At 40.0% G+C, this 15,551-nt stretch overlaps 1 pseudogene; it reads right to left on the reverse strand.

Moving 5' to 3' along the window:
• Positions 1-4,617: 4,617 nt before the first annotated feature.
• The window catches only part of LOC111169568 (programmed cell death protein 7 pseudogene), a 31,590-nt pseudogene continuing 20,656 nt past the window's right edge, over positions 4,618-15,551 (reverse strand).

Genomic DNA, 15,551 nt, shown 5'->3' on the forward strand with positions numbered 1-15,551 from the left:
TATGAAGTTTAAGAGTAATAGTTTTGCCATTTTATTAAACAAATAGGGTAACCTTCCATCTTTTTTAGTGACCTGGAACAAGAAAAGATAGCATTGTAATAGGCATTTCCTTAGAAATGTGAAAGAAATTAGCAGTAAAATAGTTGGGATCAAAAAATAGAGAAAAATGTAAAAGATCATTTCTCGGTTTCCCTTATTCCTTGTATTTTGCTGTTCTGTAAAATAAAAGTTATACACCTGAACTTGCTTCGTTTATTCAATAATATAGGAGAAATAAAATCATAATAAATTGTTCATTTTTTTTCCCCTCAAACATTAGTTGAGCATCTGCTCTTTGGAAGGCTCCATGGTAGTACGGGGGGTGGTAAGAAAAAGAAGACTGAGCCTTTTCCCATTGAATTAGAGTCTAGCAGCAGCTAACATATAAGGAAGATGGTGAGATGCCCTCTAAGACAAAAAAGACAAGCAAAAAAAAGGATGAGGGGGAGGGGGAGGGCCAGATGAGAGCACTTAAGTATAAATGTCCTGAGGCAAGACAACTTGGAGCCTTGGAAAAACCTCAAGTCCTTCAGTGAGAGGTAATTTTCAGTTAAGATGGGTGGTGGGTCAGAGGAGGGTGTGTGAGCGTGGTGAGCAAGGGCCAGACCCTTGCGTGGTGTGTCTCAGAGTTGAGAAACTGAGCCTCCGATGGAGAACTGCTTTTAGCGGTTATTTTGGGATCATGGATTAACCAGAGAGAAATCTCTACGTGGGGAGGGAGTGGAAGGTACCCTGTGCTCTTGTCCCAGTGCACAAACTAGGTGTTTTATCCACATCATCACCAAGGAGATTCTGATAAATAAGGGTGATACTTCCTTGAGGTGGGATGCCAAGAAGCCACTGTGCCCATATCCTACTCTTTAACCTGGACTGGGAGAAACAGAGTCTGCTCCATTAGTAGGGTATTTTAACTGGGTTAATGTGAGTAAAATTTGGCGACCCCTATGCGAGGGCTTGATTTTGGTAGGAGTTAAATGAATGAAAATAGGGGTGATTTGGATCCAAGGGCAGCTGGGAGGGAGAGAAGGAGTTGGTTCTTGACACACATTTAGCTTTGAGTTGCATCCAGATGGGGCGGATTCCCCAACATCCAAATTAAATAATACATCCTCTAAGGGGCATGACTTACTGAGGTATATTTTTTTGTTAAGCAGAATTTTTGGCTGACTTGATGTTCAGTGTCCTATAGCACTGCATATTCTCAGATATCTCCTGGTTTAAAACAACAGCAAAACAAAACAAAAATTCTCGGCAGGAGGGTTGGTATTATCTGGGTCAAAAAATCATGGCAAAAATTGCCACTCTTTAAAGTTTCAATGCACACCAGTCACTGTGCCAGGTGTTTTACATACATTATACACATTCCAACAGTCCTAGAAGACAGAGCTTATCAAACACACTTCATTGAAGAAGAATCCAAGGCTCACAGAATTTGGTAATGTGCTGAGTTCACATAGCTAGTGACAGGGCAAAACTAAAGCGCTGGTCGAAATTCCTCCAGAGCCCATACTGTTCCACTCCTCCCAGCCTGAGGCAGCCCTTCTGTCTCTTAATTCATTTCTCTTCTCACTGCTCCATGATGTCTCTCAGGCAATAAGAAAGAGGAACTTGTAGCCAAAATATTAAAAGCAGGCCTAAAGAAGGAAGGTGAACATGAGAATCAGACACAGTTTGGTTATTGTCTGTGGGCTTCGTTTACCTAGGATCCTCCTGCCCCTTGCCCCAGGCTTCCCTGAGAGCTGATTGCCCCGGTCCCGGCACGGGGGTCCAGTCCCAGCACTTTCCGGCATCACAGCGCCCTGCCCCTGGGTCTTCCCCAGTGTGCCCTCGTGTCCAGACTGGAACCTGACCTGCTGGCCAGCTCTTCTCTGCATCTTCCTCTGGAGGCTGCACTCAGCTCCCGGAGGAACGGACAGCCCATATGCCCTGCCCTCCTCTGACTCAGAGCATCCCGACTCCCCGCAGATCCCATTCGTCACTGTGGACCCCTGGGACAGCAGCTGCCCTTTCCATGTAACTGTTCACTTCAGACAGTGACGTTTACACACCTCCTTATCCCCACTGGGTGCCTCCACCACATTCTCAGTGTTTGCAAACCTGCTGGTGACTAGATTCTGATTTGGCACAGAATCTACTGGTTGTTAGGGTAATAACCCTGAAGTTAGAGAGGAGGTTTTGGAAACCACCCTGGCATTTGCAGTAGAATTTTAATGGGCTGAATTATTTGAGATTGGCCACTGACCACATACCAATGATTGAGTCTACCTTTTTGGTCAAAACCAAAGCCTCCTCCATAAGAAGTAGATGAGAAAAGATCATCTACATAGACAGAACTCCTAAAAACTCAGGTGTACTTCTAGGAGGTGGAAAATGGTTCTGTGGCAGACGTGCCATCCTTGATAAGAAAAGAAAAAGTCAACATTCTTCCACTGCCTCTTGTCTCTATGTTTGCCCCTGAGGAAAATTTTGGTTTTAAGTAATAGTACAAATGCTCTTACTGCCCCCAGATTCTAATAGTATGGATAACTCACAATTCCCCTTCCCTATCACATTCCTCTAGAATTCATCCCTCTCCTCAGAAGCAACCACAATTAAAATTTTGTGTTATTTTAAAATTGATTCTAGACTTTTCCTTACATAGATGTGTTATAAAAATACATTGTGAGTTTCTTAACATACATGGATAACAGTGTACATATTGTCCCGTCTCTTGCCCTTGTCACTTACTAAAACGAATGCAGGGTCTTTCCCTGAGAGCACATATAGATCCATCTCACTCTTTTAACTACTCCTAAGTATTCTAAAGTGTGTATGTGCCATAATTAATTTAAACATTCTCCTCCTGATGGACACATAAATTATTTCCCATTTGTTGCTATGATTAATAGAACTTATATCAACATTACTGAGCATGAATTCTTGGGCAAATATGTATGTTTTCTTATAGGAAATACACAGCAAAGTGCAAACTGGATTGAATTGGAAAGAATGTGATGATTGTAAATTTTTATGAATATTGCTGATACTCTGTTCAAATAAAGCTGTACTGATTCATATTCTCCCATATTAATGTATTTAATTTGCACTCTCACAGGCATTTTATTGTATCAACCTTTTAAATTTTGGTCAAACTTTTAGGTGAAAACATATTGTCTCACTGTTATTTTAATTTCCAGGTTTTCTAAGTAGGTTGAGCAGAAAATTAACTTAAGCCCTCATCCATAGAAAGTGGGATTTCTTCAGTGATGCTTTGAGTATCAGAATTCCTCTGGGCATGCTTTAAAATTCTGAAATGTCAATAAGATTTTTCTCTTTACTTTGAGAAAGAAGAATTTGATCAGACCGACCAGGTGTCAGTGAAAGGGTTCAGACAGAACACCCCCAGCCAGTGAGGAATATTAGAAAGAACCGGGGAGAGAGCAGTGACCAGAGTCCACGAGAGGGAATATGAAGTCCAGAGAGGCCAGAATTTCACAACACAATCTGTTATCTAACTGGTCTATAGCAGCTATAAACATTTTAGGCTTAGGGCCTCTTATTCCAACTTAAGCCTTCCCCAGAAATCCAATCTGTGATTTGAAGGCAGTTAGGATGCTGTATGGTAGCCATTATTTTTGGACTACATTCATCCTATTCCTACAGCTTAGACTTGTCTGAAACTGTACCAAATTACTTGGGGTGTTCAAAGAGGATGCTCCCCTCTGGCTGTTCAATATTAGAAGTCTTCCAGCCATGTTTGTCTTCCAATAGTTGTTCAGCTCACTGCTCTCTAGTATTTTTTTTAACTCCCCTGGTAGTTGCTCTTTGCCCAGTCCCATGGAGTCCTGCCCTTTACGTGAGCAGCTTAATGTTCAGTGAAAGACCCAAGGGGACCTTCTACAGATTTCTGGAGCATTAACTCCACCCAGCTCTCTTCTCGCCACCAACTTGCTCTGCAAATTTCAGCAGCTTTACTATTCCCAAACTCTACTTACTGTATCCTCAGTTCAATGAGTCCACCGCGCTCTGTGGTGGCTTATCCTCCTTGCACTACAGTCTAGACGTTGCCTCTAAGCAGAAATACAGGGTCATTTGGGGAGCCTACCTCATCCGTTTTCCTACTTTTGGGGATCATAATCTTGTGCTGACTGTTTTCCAGTCACTTCATATATTCTGCCTATTTTGAAAGTTGTTTACAGCAACTAATGTGGAAGTCTTCCTGAATTTTTTATAATGGCATTTTTTTAATGAGTATAAAAAAATAAATTTTATTATTTTTATCTGCTTTTCCCCCAGCTTAAACTACATGTATATTTTTGGAAGCTTGAGTTCCTAAGAAAATTCCACAATTTCCACTATACCAGCTCCCACAATGTGACTGAGTGAGGTTAATCAAGGTCCCACTCCCATAAGGAAATTAATTTTTATCCTTGCGGATTCTGAACAAGCAGACCTCTATGAACTTAAAAAGCAGGTGCTTTCATTAGGATCCTTCTAATATGGGGAAAATGCAGCCATCATCCATTAAAACACCATCCAGTTTGGGTACAGGTACTCTTCAGGCTTTCCAAGTTCTCCACTTGACTACCAGACAACGCCACCAGCTTTTCTGGCAACCCAGCCTCTCCAGCTGCACCAAAAGTGGGATTCACAAAACTGAAGATAAAGCGTTTCTGACCTTTCTTCCTGGAAGTTAGGAGGCTCTCTGGGTAAGAAAGGTAAGGAGGTTTTGCATCAAGCTTGCCTTAACAAGGAGTACTGGGGGAGGGACTGCTAAATCTACCCAGTGCACACCTGTGTCGAGGGTATGAGTGTATAGCGTATACTTATCCATCACCACACAAGAAAGATAAGAGTAAACTTATAAATCAATCTGGACCAAGCCCCTCAAAACAGAGGCGAATTTCATGAACCAAGGCCACTGCCTGTCGTAAAAACCTCAGTTCACCTAGGTCCTTTCCTGAGGAACCATATTAATCTCCTGATTCAAGAGGCACCTTGGCCAGGACAGAGGACAGAAGGGAAACGTAACTTCTGGGTAGGGAAATGCCACATGGAGTTTAGAGGTTGTGATTTATACTACAGTACAAGAAGATGGCAGCGTCACTAATACTTAGAGCTGGAAAGAGCCTTGGCTGGACGACACTCCTGGAGCATCTTTACTAATGCAGCTTAATGGCGGTTGCCCAGATGTCGTTGCTGGGGAGCGGGGGAAGAACCCATCCTTGGGGAACGGAGTTGCCTTTGGGATGATCAGATGGCACCAGGTACTGATCCCAATCATGCCTTATCTGGATGAGCGCTGGCAGGGAGTGCTCAGCCTGGAGGTAATACTGCCGGAAAGGCTGCTGCAAGAGGTGAGCAAGTGGGAACTCATCTGGATCCCCAAATAACTTGGACTCAATTTCACGCTTCTGTAGTAAAAATTTTTCTTTTTCTTTCCTCTGTTTCTTCTCTAATTCTCTTTTCCTCTCTTCCTCTTGTTCTCCTTCCAACATAACTCTGAGGGCTCTCTCTTCAGCTTCATATAATTCAGAGCGTTTTTTAATGAGTTTTCTCAGTCGCTGAAGGTGATGCTCAAAGGTCTCATCTGCTGAGGCTGGAGGACAGACCCCTTTCCTTGCTGCAGCCTCTTTCCTGAGTTTCCTCAATTTCTCCAAGGCCCGAAGAATGTCCACCATTCTTTTGGTGTCTGCTTGTTTTTTCCTCACTTCAGATAGGACACCATCAGCAGCAGCTTTAAGTTCCTGCTCCCGCTTCTTCTCCTCCACCTCCTGCACGCACTTGACCCTCCAGCGGTCAATCTCCTGCTCGCGCTCCGCTGCCCGCGTGGCCTCCGCCTCCAGCTCGGCCTCGCGTTCCCGGGCCCTCTCGCGAAGCCGCAGCCGGCGGCGCCGGACCCTCTCCAGCCTGCGCCGCGCCTGGCCCACATAGGCTGCCTGGGTCAGGAGCTGAAGTCGCTCGGCCAGCTCGGCGCGCAGCGGCTTTGCCTCCGCATGCAGCTGTGCCCAGGCCACGCCATCAGCCTCGGCCTCGCGCAGCGCATGGCCCAGGTCGCGCAGCCGCCGCACCAGGCGCAGGGACACGTGCAACCGGGCCCGCACCTCGCCCAGGTTGGGGCTGGCGGGCGCGCGCGGGGGCACCGGGCAGCCGGCCCGCCGCGGGGTTCCGAACACCGCCTCTAGCCACTGCCGGTCGCGCAGGCGCTGCAGGGCCGCGTCCCCAAGCACGTCGGACGGCGGCGGTGCTTCAGGCCAGCGCGGGCTCCAGGGCGGCCCCGGGCCTGGAGGTGGCGGCCGCGGGCGCTCACCGGCGTCGTTCCCTAGGAAGGGCCGGCACTGGGGCGGCGGGGGTATAATGGCAATTTTTAAAAACGTTTTATTTGAAACTACTTTTAGACTTATAGAAAAGTTGCAAAAATAGTGCAGAGAGTTTATCCCTCATCCAGCCTTGTCCAATGTTAACATCTTAGGTAACCATCATACGAGTACTAGAACAAGGTAATTATTTTTGTCTTAGTAGCATTAACCAAACTAACTACCTCATTTAAACTTCATAATTTTTTCCACTATTATCCTTTCTAAAGATCCTAATCAGTGTCCCACATTGCGTTTAGTTGTTATTTCTCCCTGGACTCCTACAATCTACAATAGTTCCTCAGTCTTTCCTGCTTTTTCAATACACCGTCAGCCCTGAAGAGTATTGATCAGTTATTTTGCTGAACGTCCATCACTTTAGGCCTATCTGGTATCTTCTCATTACTGGACTGAGGTCATAGTTCCTTGAAAAGAGAACCACAAAGGGTCTTCCTTGGTGGCACAGTGGTTAAGAATCCGCCTGCCAATGCAGGGGACAAGGGTTCGAGCCCTGGTCCAGGAACATCCCACATGCCGCAGAGAAGTTAAACCTGCGTGCCACTACTAGGCCTGCGCTCTAGAGCCCACGATCCACAACTTCTGAAGCCCGTGTGCCTAGAGCCCGTGCTCTGCAACAAGAGAAGCCACCGCAATGAGAAGTCCATGCACCGCAACAAAGAGTAGCCCCCGCTCCCTGCAACTAGGGAGAAGTCCGCGTGCAGCAACGAAGACCCAACGCAGCCAAAAATAAAATAATTTATTTTTTAAAAAAAAGGAGAAACACAGAAATGGTGCCATTTCTTTCAACAGTGCACCAATATCACAGGGTTCCTGATTTCAATGCATCTTACTACCGGCAACAATGACCTTGATCACCTGGTCAAAATGATCTCTGCTGGGCATTTCCACTGTAAAGTTACTATGATTTCTCCTGTAGTCAACAAATATCTTGCAGGGAGATAATTTGAGACAGTGCAAATATGTTCTCTCCTCAGATGCACTGATTGTAGCACCCATTAGTAGATTAAGTATGCAGTAATCACCACTGTGATATATGCCTAATAGTGGCTTCCATTTCCCTTCTTTAAATACTCATTAATTGCAATTCCACTATGAGGAGGAGCTGTCGTGTCTCTTCCATCTACATATTTAATTATTTATATTGTTATGGACTCAGGAATTTTTTTTATTCTTTGGGTTATAATCCAATATTAGCATTATTTATTTTGTTGCTCAAAGCTTTGGCCATTAAGAGGTCCTTCTAATGTTGTCTTCTTTCAACAATGCTCTCTTCCCCGTATCTTTTGAGAATATTCTTTTTTTTTCTGGTTCTACAAGATGTTCCAAGCTCATTTTGATTTTTTCCATCTCAGCCCTGAAAGAACCACCTTTCCAAGGATCCTTGGTTCCTTTTATAGAAGAATGATGCTTAAGAAACCAAGATCTTTTCTCTAGGTATGCTGATTACTACTGGAATCTCATTGTTTCTAGGCTCTCTCAGCAGCCAGGACTGGGAAATATTTGTGTATTAACCCATGTATACACACATATCTATTTTTATATCTGTGTGTGTGCGTGTGTGTGTGTCTGTAATGAGTTTATACTAATACCTCAGATTCCAATTTAACACCATAGGAATCTTTTTAATCTCCCCAGTTTATTTAATTGTAATTTCTTTCTCCAATTGTAAGAAATCTTAGTTTTATTGTTAACAACCTATTTACTTATTTGTTCAATTCTAGTATTCACATAAATTAGTTTCAGAATGTCTTATCAATGCCTCTATGAGAAACATATTTACTGACTACATAACATTTGTGCACAGTTCTTTTCATTTTTATCCTTTTAGCATCCAGTCAAGTTATTGTTTTCTAAGGTTATTTGGGTTAGTTCTTTCCCCCTTACCTTCAGTATAGTTATGTTATTGATTTTTATTACCGGTAGTTTCATTTGTTAGTGTTTGTATCTCATGTTGGGTTTCTCCCACATCCTGATTGGTTTTAAATATTCATTTATTAATGGCAGCATTTCTTAACCAAGTATTTATTTCTATTGATTAATGCTTTACCAACAGACATCATCATACACACAGTAGATGACCTCATAATATCCATATCAGCTGGCCGTGATCATAAGGATGTGCCAAAAATATGCATCCAGATATCTAAATTAGAAAAATCTGTTTGTCTTGTGCATTCCAGGGGTACTTTGTTTATTCAGGTGAATGCCTCATGTTTATTCACTATTTTCCACATACTAATTCACATACAACGGCTAAAATGTTTTACATTGCTGCACATACCAGAGCTCAATCTGATCTTACGCACTGGGCTTAATTCTTGAAGGCAAGAAATTTAATGTCTCCATATGGCCATTAAAACCAGCTGAGGAACTACTGTTTGTCATGATGTTGATGATGGGTCCTTTACTGCTTGTGTTTTTTTTTTTTTATTATTGTTGCCAAGTAACTGAAAAACTCATGCAGCAATGCTGAGGATAAGACCTTTCCCTATTAAGAAGAAAAACATGACAGCCTGCTGTGTGAACAATAGGGAAACTACCCTTATCATTCCCAGCACAAACACTTCATCAGTAGGGGTGCATCTTTACAAAAAAAAAACTTTTTAATTTTTCTGTAAAATATTCTGTTCCTGTTCACTGACATGAAACTTTTAGAGCTTTTAAAGAAAAAATAATACGTTAACTGGCAGGAAAAAAAAAGGAGATAAAAATCCAGAAAATGTATTACACATCTGTCTTTACCAAATAGTTGGTATCTTAAAACTTCACATTAGGAGAGATAGAAGCAGTTATTATTATCACATGGCATCTTGCCCCACTTAATTCCAGCAGAATAAGCCGCCTCCCACTGTGCTGTAGAGAAGGATAGTCTCAAGTCAGACCAAAGGCCAAGCTGTGATTATTGTGAAAAGAAGAGAAGAGGATTGCATACTCTTTTTTTAGCTATCTATCCTCTCAAGATATAATTTCCCATTTGAAATATTGCTACATGAATGTCAAAAAAGTATCAGATGGTAAAACAGTATCAATAGCTCAACTTTGTGAAAAATAGCCTTTGAAAATGGAGGTCCATGGAAACACAGTTACTAAGCTCTTTCAAACCAAATCTTCTTAGCATTCCACAGTGATTCCTTCAAGAATAAAATTACAGACTTAAACTCTCATCTGACATTTAATCCCTTTTTTATAAATAAGAATTAATTTTTTTCATATAACATGGAAATGTAGAAAATTTATGCTTTTAGATTTATCTTCATGACTTGGATATTACTAAAAGTTAGAGATTAATCTTGCTCTATCCTTGAATGGACAATATGATGCATATGTTTAACTATATTATAAACAAGAATACTATAGGAATTTAATATGTATAGCAAAATTGATGTGTGCCTCTTTTAAAGCAGATATTCACCTTTAAATGTTCCCATGTGCTAAAAAATACTGACATCTTTATTCATACAGCCTTTCCCAGGAATAACTAAAATTCTCCCTTTTCCATGCCCTCTAAAGAGGCAGTTGAATACCATGTGCTGGTTTATCATCAAACAAATGAACAAATATATGATACTGTATTTCGAAAAGTAACCCAAACTACTTATTGTACATATGATGAATAGAAATTAATTCTCCCCTCCTTCTGGGTATCTAAGTACATATTCTTTTACATAAATCACGTATTAAAATATACAAGATAAAAATCTTCGAAAAGTTCTAACCTCAAATAAACAAAAATAAAATAAATCCAGTATATATATATATATATTTTTTTGGCCACTCCGTGTGGCATGCGGGATCGTACTTCCCGGACCAGAGATCGAACCCACATCCCCTACAGTGCAAAAACAGTCTTAACCACTGGACTGCCAGGGAAGTCCCAAAAATAAATCCTGTATTAAGACCAGTAACAAAACATATTCAAGTCACGTGATCAATGACAGAATAAATGAGCTTATATTCATCTCTGATCCAATATTTCATTTCTCCAACCCAATTTTCAAACCAAGAACTGGACCAATCACAAGCACTGAACTTGAGACTGTGATTAAAAATCTTCCAGCAAACAAAAGCCCAGGACCAGATGGCTTCACAGGCGAATTCTCTCACACATTTAGAGAAGAGCTAACACCTATCCTTCTCAAACTCATCCAAAATATAGCAGAGGGAGGAACGCTCCCAAACTCATTCTACGAGGCCACCATCACGCTGATACCAAAACCAGACAAAGATGTCCCAAAGAAAGAAAACTACAGGCCAATATCACTGATGAACATAGATGCAAAAATCCTCAACAAAATACGAGCAAACAGAATCCAACAGCACATTAAAAGGATCATACACCATGATCAAGTGCAGTTTATCCCAGGAATGCAAGAATTCTTCAATATACGCAAATCAATCAACGTGATACACCATATTAACAAACTGAAAGATAAAAACCATATGATAATCTCAATAGATGCAGAAAAAGCTTTTGACAAAATTCAACATCCATTTATGATAAAAACTCTCTAGAAAGTAGGCATAGAAGGAACCTACCTCAACATAACAAAGGCCATATATGACAAACCCACAGCCAACATCATTCTCAATGGTGCAAAACTGAAACCATTTCCACTAAGATCAAGAACACGACAAGGTTGCCCGCTCTCATCACTATTATTCAACATAGTTTTGGAAGTTTTAGCCACAGCAGTCAGAGATGAGCAAGAAATAAAAGGAATCCAAATTGGAAAAGAAGAAGTAAAACTGTCACTGTTTGCCAATGACAATATACTATACATAGAAAATCCTAAAGATGTCACCAGAAAACTACTAGAACTAGTCAATGAATTGGTAAGGTTGCAGGATGCAAAATTAATCACAGAAATCTCTGGCATTCCTATACACCAACAACGAAAAATCAGAAAGAGAAATTAAGGAAACACTCCCATTTACCATTGCAACAAAAAGAAGAAAATACCTAGGAATAAACCTGCCTAAGGAGATGAAAGGCTTGTAGTCAGAAAACTATAAAACACTGATGAAAGAAATGAAAGATGACATAAACAGATGGAGAAATATACCATGTTCTTGGATTGGAAGAATCGGTATTGTGAAAATGACTATACTACCCAAAGCAATCTACAGATTCAATGCAATCTCTATCAAACTACAATGGTGTTTTTCACAGAACTAGAACAAAAAATATCACAATTTGCATGGAAACACAAAGACCCTGAATAGCCAAAGCAATCTTGAGAAAGAAAAATGGAGCTGGAAGAATCAGGCTCGCTGACTTCAGACTATACTACAAAGCTACAGTAATCAAGACGGTCTGGTACTGGCACAAAAATAGAAATATAGATCACTGGAACAGGATGGAAAGCCCAGAGATAAACCCACGAACCTATGGTCACCTGATCTTTGATAAAGGAGGCAAGAATATACAATGCAGAAAAGACAGCCTCTTCAACAAGTGGTGCTGGGAAAACTGGACAGCTACATGTAAAAGAATGAAATTAGAACACTCCCTAATACCATATACAAAAATAAACTCAAAATGGATTAAAGACCTAAATGTAAGGCCATACACAATAAAACTCTTAAAGGAAAACATAGGCAGAACACTCTATGACATAAATCACAGCAAGATCCTTTTTGACCCACCTCCTAGAGAAATGGAAATAAAAACAAAAATAAACAAATGGGACCTAATGAAATTTAAAATCTTTTGCACAGCAAAGGAAACCATAAACAAGATGAAAAGAGAACCCTCAGAATGGGAGAAAATATTTGCAAATGAAGAAATTGACAAAGGATTAATGTCCAAAATATACAGGCAGCTCATGCAGCTCAACATCAAAGAAACAAGCCAGTCCAAAAATGGGCAGAGGACCTAAATGGACATTTCTCCAAAGAAGATATACAAATTGCCAACAAACACATGAAAGGATGCTCAAAATCAGTAAGTATTAGAGAAATGCAAGTCAAAACTACAATGAGGTATCACCACACACCGGTCAGAATGGCCATCATCAAAAAATCTACAAACAATAAATGCTGGGAGGGTGTGCAGAAAAGGAAACCCTCTTACACTGTCGGTGGGAATGTAAATTGATACAGCCACTATGGAGAACAGTATGGAGATTTCTTAAAAAACTAAAAATAGAACTACCATATGACCCAGCAATCCCACTACTGGGCATATACCCTGAGAAAATCATAATTCAAAAAGAGACATGTACCACTATGCTTATTGCAGCACTATTTACAATAGCCAGGAAATGGACGCTACCTAAATGTCCATTGATAGACGAATGGATAAAGATGTGGCACATATATACAATGGAACATTACTCAGCCATAAAAGGAATGAAACTGAGTTATTTGTAGTGAGGTGGATGGACCTAGAGTGTGTCATACAGAGTGAAGTAAGTCAGAAAGAGAGAAACAAATACTGTATTTTAACACATATATATGGAATCTAAAAAAAGAAAAATAAATAGTTCTGATGAACCTAGAAGCAGGACAGGAATAAAGACGCAGATGTAGAGAATGGACTTGAGGACATGGGGAGGGCGAAGGGTAAGATGGGACGAAGAGAGTAGCATGGACATATAGACACTACCAAATGTAAAATAGATAGCTAGTGGGAAACAGCCACATAGCACAGGGAGATCAGCTCGGTGCTTTGTGACCACCTAGAGGGGTAGGATTGGGAGGGTGGGAGGGAGATGCAAGAGGGAGGAGATATGGGGATATATGTATACGTATAGCTGATTCACTTTGTTATACAGCAGAAACTAACACAACATTGTAAAGCAATTATACTCCAATAAAGATGTAAAAAAAATAAAATTTTATAAACCATGTGCATTAACACTTTTTTTTTTTTCTTAAACCATATCTTGCCGTATCACTCAGTCTGAGAATCCACTATAGTGTATGCAAGCTTTTGTATGTATTGATGCATTGTACAGTTTTCCTTCATGGGAGGGATTCAGTGCCTGTCATTATATTTTTTTAAAGTGTTAATGATTCCAAGATAGTTGAAAACTTCTTTTCCAGTATCTATCATACTACTGGAATTTTAAGTTAAATTCTAAAATTTATTAATTTTATTTTTTTAATGGCTCTGCAAGCAGAAGTTGACTCATTTGTATATGGTTAGGAGAATTGATAAAGAGGCAGAAAGGGTCAGTTCAAGTGTAAAGAAGCATTTGATTTTGGATATTAAAATATGAAATGAAAGAACGCAAATACTTTTATTGAGTTAAAATGATTAAGTTCCAAAAGAATATTGTCAGATATAATTGTCACCTGAACTGATAAATAGATATAGCATATAGATTATTATGTGGGGATTTTCAAAATATTTATTAGTATCTCAAATGTTTAAAATTATATATATATATATGAATAGAATATATATAAGAATCAAGTATAAATATAGTAAGGTTAGGAACTAGTTATATATATGTATATATGCATATTTACACACACACACCCAACATTTTGTATATTGATTTAAGATGTTTCTGGCAGCCACTGAAAGAAAACACAACTTAAACTGACCTAAACAATAAAGAATTTTATTTGCCCATATAACTGGCAGTGAAATTGTAAGTTAGGTTTCAGGTTTGGCTTATGCCAATAACTTCTGCTTTATTTTATTGAAATAATCTTGACACTAGCCAACCCCCTTCTCCGTCTTTAGTCTACCAGCAAGATAGCTGTAGCAGTTCTGGGCTCCACAACGGCATATAACAATTTGCAGAGGATAAGAAAGAACTCTGGTGTTCCGGCACTCGAAGAGACGTTTTTATCACCCCCCCATTACCCATTTATCTCATTTGCCCACTTCTGTCCAGTTTCTAGGAGGTAGTATGTGCTAATTAACTTAAGCCAATCAGACTCTCACACCAACGAGATTTGTAGGGTCAGATTCCTCTGAGGCACATGGAATGAGAGTACTAAATGTTTGACCTACATCAAGATTCTGTTAGGATTCAAAAGAGGGGAAAGGATGTTGTGAGAGCTTCCACAATGCCCACTACAGTTGTATACTGCTGCATATTTTACCAGATCAATAATATTTAACATTTTGATGGACGAGTATCTATAACGTGATAAAATTATATTTTACTTGCTGTTGCTGTTCTGTCATAGCTGTGGTGGTTCTAAATACATCTCATTCTATTACTATTTCATACCTTTAAAAACTGAAAAACCTCACTGAATCAAAAAAAGGAAATATTTAATTAGAAATAAAATGTATTCTGAATATTTCATGATTGTATTCTGTGCAGGGAATTCTTGATGATTTTCTGTATTATGAGAGATAATGTCAAGCTCAATTATTTTCGATCAGGCTAAATCTTTCTACATTGAAAGTGCTGAGATAAAAGCTCTTCAATTTACGGGTATTTTACTTAGAGCATAGGCCTCAGTCTTTGAAACATTTTAAGTGAAGTTCATTTTTCATTATGCATTAAAGTTCTACAAAGTTTCTCACATGGGACCTCAAATTTGGTTTGTCTTTATGAGGCTGGCAGGTTTTTAAAAATGTGTCCGTTGTTCCTCTGTTTGTTCTCAACTACATTCCTCTCCTTTTTTCCATTTTATATCATTGGGGCTGACCCCAGGAGAAATATTTCTCCTAGATTCCTGGGTCAGCTGACTTCACCTGTAGTCTGCCAATGGGAGGCACTATCAGAAGGAGGGAGTATAATGGGTATTTCTCACTCTCTCTGCCTGCCAATGGCGCATTTTTGGCATCAGCTGCTTCTCCTCTGTGGCTTCAGTTCTTACAAGAATTGAATCCAACTTTCACCAGGAGGACTCCCTGGTTTCTGGGCTTCTCCTCCCTTCGTTCCTTTAGCAAAGGCACTGCAGCAGCTTTTGAGATTGCTAATCTCTGAGTTGCCTCATTATCTCCTGTTAGGTTTTTCACCTATCACCTATGTAATCACTTCCAATATTAAATTCCCTCTGTCTTAAATATTCTGAAATATTTCTGTTTCCAGAATGGAACGTAACGTGTGCATACTTAAACACAGTTTTATTTAATTTACCTGTACTTAACCCTCTGTTACATGTTTTCTGCTTCCATGCTCCCACACTTGAAATTGCTCTGGCAACATCATTAGTGGCAAAAAATATTGCTAAATCCAATGG

Source organism: Delphinapterus leucas, chromosome X (genome assembly GCF_059928025.1).
Source record: "Delphinapterus leucas isolate spDelLeu-1000000601 "Yukka" chromosome X, BTC_Dleu_Yukka2, whole genome shotgun sequence".
Taxonomy (NCBI): domain Eukaryota; kingdom Metazoa; phylum Chordata; class Mammalia; order Artiodactyla; family Monodontidae; genus Delphinapterus; species Delphinapterus leucas.